Source organism: Puntigrus tetrazona, unplaced genomic scaffold, assembly GCF_018831695.1.
Source record: "Puntigrus tetrazona isolate hp1 unplaced genomic scaffold, ASM1883169v1 S000001164, whole genome shotgun sequence".
NCBI classification, from domain to species: domain Eukaryota; kingdom Metazoa; phylum Chordata; class Actinopteri; order Cypriniformes; family Cyprinidae; genus Puntigrus; species Puntigrus tetrazona.
The window spans coordinates 377,011-384,935 of NW_025048750.1; positions in this window are offsets into that span (position 1 = coordinate 377,011).

Consider the following 7,925-nt stretch of genomic DNA (forward strand, 5'->3'; position numbering starts at 1 on the left):
AATAGAAATGAAGATGTGTGGGAGATCTAAAATTTTAAAACATATCAGCATTCTATCAGAAGTTGTATAGTAAAGAAGAAGCTGACATCAATATAACATTTTCTAGAGAGCTTTAAAGCAGATGCTAGGCATATAGATCAGGACTGTATGATGCTGTGTGACAAAGTTACTTCTATTGAAGAAGTTAAGTCGGGGATCCGGAAAACATTGTAGAAAAGGGAACAGATGGGGATAGGTCTGTTATAAAGTCTATAGATATGTGGGACCAAGGTCGCTGTGGAATGGGCAGGGGCTTAAGGAGACCAGAGAGTAATTCCTTGGGAATCTTGGACTGCACATAGACTTGACAGGACTTCACATAGGCTGTGATTTCCCTTGACATGGGGGGCCACCAGAAAGAGTTTTGTGCTAATTGGATGATGCAAGTGATTCCAGGGTGTCCAGCTGCGAGGGATGTATGGACCCACTGCATAACACATGGTCGAAGGTTGGCAGGGATATAGTGTTTGTTGGGGGGACAATCAGCTGGAGCTGGTTTGTTCTGTTGGGCCTGTTGTATTTCCTCTATAAGGTCCCAAGAGATAGGGGCCAAAATAATGATTCATCGATAAGAGTTCTTTGTTTCCTACACCATAGTTTCATTCCGCTGTGGATAACACAAGGGTGCAGTTTGCCTGTGGATTCACACCTATGGGAAAGCACAGCTTCGATTCTGCAGTCAGATGCATCTACTTCTTCTACGAACAGTAAATCTGGATTGCGTTGTTTCAGAATAGGGGCAGACGTGAATTGTTCCTTTAAACTGGCAAAAGCTTGGTTGGCCTCCTCTGTCCATTTGAGTTTGGCTGGCTTGCCTTTTAATAACGAAGTTAGGGGGGACTGTACTGTAGTTGCAGATGAATCAGCAGTTGAAATTGGCAAACCCTAAGAATCTTTGCAGCTCTTTTACCATTGTGGGTTGTGTCGTGGTTCCTTTCTTTCTCGCGGAGAATCAGACTCAGTCGAAGGGTTTTGATGCCAAAAGATAGACTTTATTACCAACAGAATAAAGCAGAGTATCTCTCTGCAGATGAGACCTCCAGAGTGTTTTTCGGCTGTGTCTTTTATACAGGTTTTTAAGGCGTGCTCCATACCTTTACCACAATTGCCCTTATGTTTACAAAAATGGACAGAAGATGCCCAGCCACGGGTTATGTTAAAGAAATGTCACATCTCTGGACTATGTTATTGTTTTTGTCTCATGCCATGTGCTCTCTGTGCCCTACCTTCCCTTTGTGTTAATTGTGTAATTATCTTCACCTGCTCCTTGTTAGTTTAGTTTATTACGTTGTATATTTAAGTCCTGTGTGTTTGTCTTGAGTTTGTCCAATCGTCGATGTCCTTACGTGGTTTTTGCCCTGCCTGTTTATATGTATTTTGCCCATTGAGAAGATTAAATCTGTTTAAATTTATTTTACCTATCGAGTGCTCCTTGCGTCAAACCACCACAACGTGACAAGAAAGAAGCCCTTTTACCTGCTCCCCATCCCCAACACATAGTAAATGTGCGTCCACACACTTCAGGCTTCCCCTTATGCCAGCATGTGACCGAGGCATGATTTTAACGGAGAAGTCCCTTGACATATACCTGACTCGTTTCACATTGATTACACATGATAAATCCATATTTTGACTTAATAGAAATCTTCTACATTCCCCCCTTTGAGACTTAAGTGTCACATTTATCTCTACCCAGAGTGCTACTTCACAATTTAGTCTCATCAGTTAACACTACCTAGTGACTAAATGCCTTATGCTGCAACACTCTGGAGCAGGGGTCGGCAACCTTTTTTATCAAAAGAGCCACTTTGTATATAACCTTATAAAAGTTTTAATCTTTATTTAAATTTTAACAGTTGCAATCACTGAATACAACAAACAAGCCCACTTTAATATATAATATGTTTAATAGCTGTAACCCATGCGTTCTCCCGTCCTCTTCGGGTTTGTTGGCAGCCAGCCAGTGATCAATGGACACACCTTAAAATACAAAAAAAGTATAGTAGAAAAAAAAAAAGAAAAAAAATAGCTTATTAAATTATGTTGTTCTTACCTGTTTAGTGGGATTTCTGTGTCTGCATTTCCCTGCAGATCTTCCCTATGTCGGCCCTGTAAGATGTGACTTTCATCTTCACGCAGGACTGTAGAGTCTCGCTGGTGAAGCGGGAGCGGTATTTGGACTTTATAATGTTCATGCTTGAGAAAACTTGCTCGTATAAGTAAGTTGAGCCAAAGATGGATAGGACTCCAAATGCACACCTTTTCATGTTGATATATGTGTCAGGAATGGCATTCCATGTTGCAAAAATAAGTTTGTCGGGTTGGCGTAGTTTTTCCATATCACTCCATTTGTGCTCTTTAGCGAGAGTAGCCCTCTGACGGGTGACTTCTTCAAGATCCGCTGACAGGGATTTGAACTTGTTAACCCACAAAACTTTATCCGCAATATCGGCCAGTTCAATTTCTAGATCAGGCTTACTTACTCCTGTGAATGCGGATGTGTTCAGCAGGGATGGGTCGCTGTTCAGCGGTGCGACAGGGAAAGAGAGAGTCTGTTTCTCCTTTCTGAACTCACTGAATCTTTCTCCAAATGCAGCTTGCATTGCTGTAATGGCACGGTGGAAATAATCACAATTTATGTGATTGTTTGCTTCTTTGAACTCTCTTAGGAAGGGGAAGTGAGAGAGCGTGCCATTTTGTACATCTCTGGCGAACACTGTCATCTTGCACTCAAATGCCAAAATCTCCTCCAGCATGTGCAGTGCCGTGCTTCCCTTTCCTTGGAGATTTTTATTCAGCATGTTCAAGTAACTTGTCATGTCCACCATGAAGTAAAACTTGTCCAGCCAAGATGGGTCTTCCAGTTCAGGATAGCCGAGGCCTTTACTTCCCAAGAAGGTTTTTATGTGCTCCAGACAGGCAGCGAAGCGTTTCAGCAACTCCCCCCTGGACAGCCAACGTACTCTGTTGTACAGCAGGAGATGTGAATACGTGTTTTCGACTTCTTCTAACAACGAACAAAACTGTCGGTGGCTTAACCCATTCGCAATTATTTTGATCACTATCTTGATAACAAGGTTCCTCTTCAGGAACTCGAGCTGCGTCACAAACGCTTTGGGAACGCCTTCGGCGTGAGCCGTTCTGAACCACGTGTGAAATCTGTCCAATGGAGGGGAGCGCCGACCAGGAAGTATAAAGTCACGCTCTGCGATGCCGGCACCAGCTTCTGTCGTTCAGTAAGCGCTCTTTGTGATTCTGTCTGTGATTTATTGTTGTCTGTCTAGATAAATGATAAGCATGTCTGATAGTCAAGGAGTAAAAAGAAAAAGCAAAAGCAAGCACGCTGGTGATCTGCCGCGTTTCAAGCGGTGTGCTGATCCCTGCCCTCGCTACATCACGGGCGGGGATACACACAGCTTGTGCGTGGCGTGCCTGGGAGCGGAGCACGCGGCGTCAGCCCTCGAGGGGACTGATTGCCCGCATTGTTTGCAGCTGCCGCTGCGAACACTCCGCTCCCGGAGGGCTCTCTTTAAGGAGGGAGCCTTCACCAGCATTCCCAGGGGTGCGGGACCCGCTTCCGCCGAGGCGGAGCAGCGAACGCACGTCTGGGGATCGCAAATCGATCTGGCGGAGGAGATGGAGATGGGCCCGTCCCTTTCTCCATCGGAATCCGCCAGATCGGGCGCTCAATCCCGTGTGTCCGAAGCCCGAACTCCGGCTTCTTCGGCCACGGGGGAGACGTCCACTCGCGCTCACTCTTCCTCCGAGGAGGTTGATGTTGAGGTGGTGGACGACGCGCCATTGCACATGCCGCAGTATGAGGAGCTCTTAGAGGTAGTAACTCGTGCGGTAGCCAAACTGAACATCGATTGGCCAGCCGAGCGATACGCTGAGCCTCAGAGATCTAAATTAGATGAAAGATTTCTGAGAGCGAAGCAGCCACCTCTAAGAAGGAGCCTTCCGTTCTTCCCAGACCTCCACAGTGAGCTGTCGAGGTCCTGGGGAAGGCCGCACTCCGCTCGTGTTTTCTCCCCCACCGCTGCTAGTTATTATGGCAATGTGGCGGGAGTCGCGGAGTGCGGCTATAAGGCGATGGGTAGAACAGTCTCTTGCTACCTATCTGTCCCCCGGTGCGGCATCGTCTTTGAAGGCTCCGACCTTACCATCGAAGCCGCTGAGAACATTGTCGGCTTTGATGGCTAAGGGGTACGCGGCAGCAGGATTGGCTGGGTCTTGCATGCACACTATGGCGGTGTTGCAGGCATACCAAGCCGACCTGCTGAAAGAGATCGATGAGGGAGAGGGGGTCAGGTCCGATGACATCGCAGAACTGCGTCGGACGGCTGACCTCTGCCTCCGCGTCACTAAGGAGACCGCCCGTGCTGTAGGGCGGTCTATGTCATCCCTTGTGGCCGCGGAGAGGCATCTCTGGCTGACCCTGTCCGATATGAAAGAGCGGGACAGGGTCTGCCTATTGGACGCCCCCCTGCAGCCTTCTGGCCTATTCGGCGACTCTGTTAATGAGGTCATCGATAGGTACCAGGAGGCCCGTAAACAGGCGGCGGCGTTCAAGAGTTTCCTCCCACGTCGGTCTCAGGGGGCATCGGGACGAGAGATGCCCCCACCGCGTGCCAGCTCCTCGTACAGGCGAGTGCAAAAACAGAGCGTCGCCTCTCGTTCCCCCCCTTAAAAACAGCAGGGGGCGAAGCGGCGCTCTGGGCCGGGGACTTCCGGGCCCAAAGACCTGAGGGCCTTTTTGGACAGGAAGTCCACGGCCAAGAAGCCCTGATATGAGTGGTTCAGGGCTTCTGAGGGCTGCCCCTCCTGGGGAGGATCAGGTTATGCCTGGTCAGACGGCACCCGTTCCTTCTCAGGGCCCTCAGGGAGTAACTCTGCTATCTCTGCCCTCGTGCCAGAGCGCGGAGGCTTCCAGCACGTTTCCCCAGCCGGATTCACCCGAGAGTGCGTCACTGCTGGGGAACGCGCCACCCCTGCGGGGGTCCCATTTACAGCTAGCCCGGTGTCTGCCTGCCGGTCAACCACTTCAGGCCACCGAGTTACCTGTATCTCACACACCAGAGGTCAGCCTCGATAGGCTGATTCCCTTAGTAGATTATTTAGCAGCGTGGAAACTTCTGCCAAATGTATCTCAATGGGTCATACTGACGATAGAGAAAGGCTATCGAATTCAGTTCGGTTCTCCACCACCGACATTCAGGGGAGTCACACCGACAGTAGTCGGCCCCCAGCAGGCTCTGGTGATGGAACAGGAAGTAGAATCCCTGCTCAGGAAGGAGGCCATCGAGGTGGTCCCTCCTCATGCTGTGGAATCTGGATTTTACAGCCGCTACTTCATTGTTCCGAAGAAGGACGGGGGGTTGCGTCCTATCATAGATCTGAGGGTCTTGAACGCGCCAGTCAACAGACTGAAGTTCAAAATGCTTACCATCAAGCATGTGGTGACTCAAATCAGATCCGAGGACTGGTTTGTCAACATAGATCTGAAAGACGCATACTTCCATATATCCATCCTTCCTCAACACAGGAAGTTTCTGAGGTTTGCTTTCGGGGGCGTAGCATACCAATATCGAGTACTTCCGTTCGGCCTAGCACTCTCACCCCGCACATTTACGAAGTGTATGGATGCAGCTCTGGCTCCACTGAGACTCCAGGGCATCCGCATACTCAATTATATCGACGATTGGTTGATATTAGCTCAATCAGAGCAGATGGCAGTTCAACATCGAGATGTTGTTCTGTCTCACATGGGGGAGCTGGGTTTGAGACTGAACGCCAAGAAGAGTGTATTGCGTCCCGCTCAGAGGACCACATACCTAGGCGTGGTGTGGGATTCGACCACAATGTGGGCACGTTTGTCTCCTGCCCGTGTGCAGTCAATCCTCATGTCAGTCGAGAGAGTCAGGGAAGGCCAGTCATTCACTGTCAAGCAGTATCAGAGACTGCTGGACCTGATGGCAGCTGCGTCCAACGTGATACCCTTTGGCCTGCTGTACATGAGACCCCTACAGTGGTGGCTCAGGACCAAGGGGTTCTCCCCGAGGGGAAACCCACTCCGCAAAATCAAAGTGTCACGCCGTGCAGTTCGGGCCTTAGACTTGTGGAGGAAGCCTTGGTTCCTGAATCAGGGCCCAAGGTTGGGAGCTCTATGTCGCCATACCTCCCTTGCGACGGATGCATCCCTAACCGGTTGGGGCGCAGTGTTGAACGAGCGCCCGGCCCACGGTCTGTGGAGCTATCACCACCAGGGGTGGCATATCAATCTGCTAGAGATGTTAGCGGTATTTCGTGCTTTGAAGCACTTTCTCCCAGACCTGAGAGGTCACCATGTGTTGGTGCACACCGACAACACAGCGGTGGTCTCTTACATCAACCACCAGGGAGGACTGCGTTCGCGCCCCTTGAACAAGCTGGCGCACCAGATCCTTGTGTGGTCCCAGGACAAAATCTGCTCGCTGAGAGTGACCTACATCCCTGGGCATCTCAATACGGGAGCCGACACCCTGTCGAGACAGGGGTTGAGGCCGGGGGAATGGATGACCTCTTTGCTTCTCGAGGGAATGCACAATGTCCCCTCTGGTTCTCTCTAGTTCATCCCGCTCCCCTGGGACTGGATGCCATATCACAGGCGTGGCCGAGGCGTTGCCTGTACGCATTTCCCCCGATTGCCCTGCTCCCAGGAGTTCTGGCGAGAGTGCGCCAGGACGGAGTCAGACTACTGCTGGTAGTCCCGTTCTGGCCGGGCCGAGTATGGTTTGTGGACCTCATCGGCCTAGTAGACGGTCATCCGTGGGAGATCCCCCTGAGGCCGGATCTACTCTCTCAGGCGCGAGGAACAATAGTTCACCCTCGCCCGGAGTTATTAAAGCTGTGGGTGTGGCCCCTGACGGGGCTTAACTCATAGCCTCTGGTCTTTCAGCTGAGGTTGTTGAGACCATCCTCCAATCCAGAGCTCCCTCTATGAGGAGCGTGTATGCCAGGAGGTGGGAAATGTTCACTTCCTGGTGTGGAGACCGCCACTTAAACCCAGTTAACTGCCCAGTAGGTTCAGTGCTGGAGTTCCTTCAGGCGAGATTCTCCACCGGGTTATCCCACTCCACCCTAAAGGTCTACGTGTCAGCTATATCTGCATATCATGACCCCAGTGGTGGCCACTCAGTGGGCAGACACCCATTAGTTACACGATTCCTCCACGGTGTGCTGAGGCTGAGACCTCCAGTGCGGACCAGAATTCCCCCTGGGATTTGGTTGTGGTGTTAGAGGCTCTGTGTAAGGCACCCTTCGAGCCCCTCGAAGAGGTTCCTTTACCTGTCTTATCTTTTAAGACAGCATTTCTCCTCGCCATCACCTCTCTTCGGAGGGTGGGAGATCTGCAGGCCCTCTCAGTGGCCCCTACTTACCTGGACTTTGCCCCAGGCATGTCCAAGGCTTTTTTATACCCACGAGTGGGTTATACACCTAAAGTCCCCCCTGTTACACCGCAGCCGATCATACTGCAGGCCTTCTGTCCTCCCCCCTTCCAGGATCCAGACCAGCGGAAGTCCAACTGCATGTGTCCAGTGCGAGCACTGGACACTTATGTGCGCAGGACTGCGTCTCTGCGGAGGTCGGACCAATTACTTATTTGTTTTGGTCCGACGAATAGGGGTGGCGCTGCTGCTAAGCGGACTGTTAGCAAGTGGATAGTTGAGGCTATCCACCTGGCCTATGAGGCCTCTGCACTCCCATGCCCTCTCGGGGTCAGAGCGCACTCTACCAGGGGTATGGCGGCCTCTAACGCCTTTCTTAGCGGTGTCCCCCTCGGGGACATCTGCAACGCTGCGGGGTGGTCCACGCCCTCCACTTTTGCCTGGTTCTACAACTTAGAC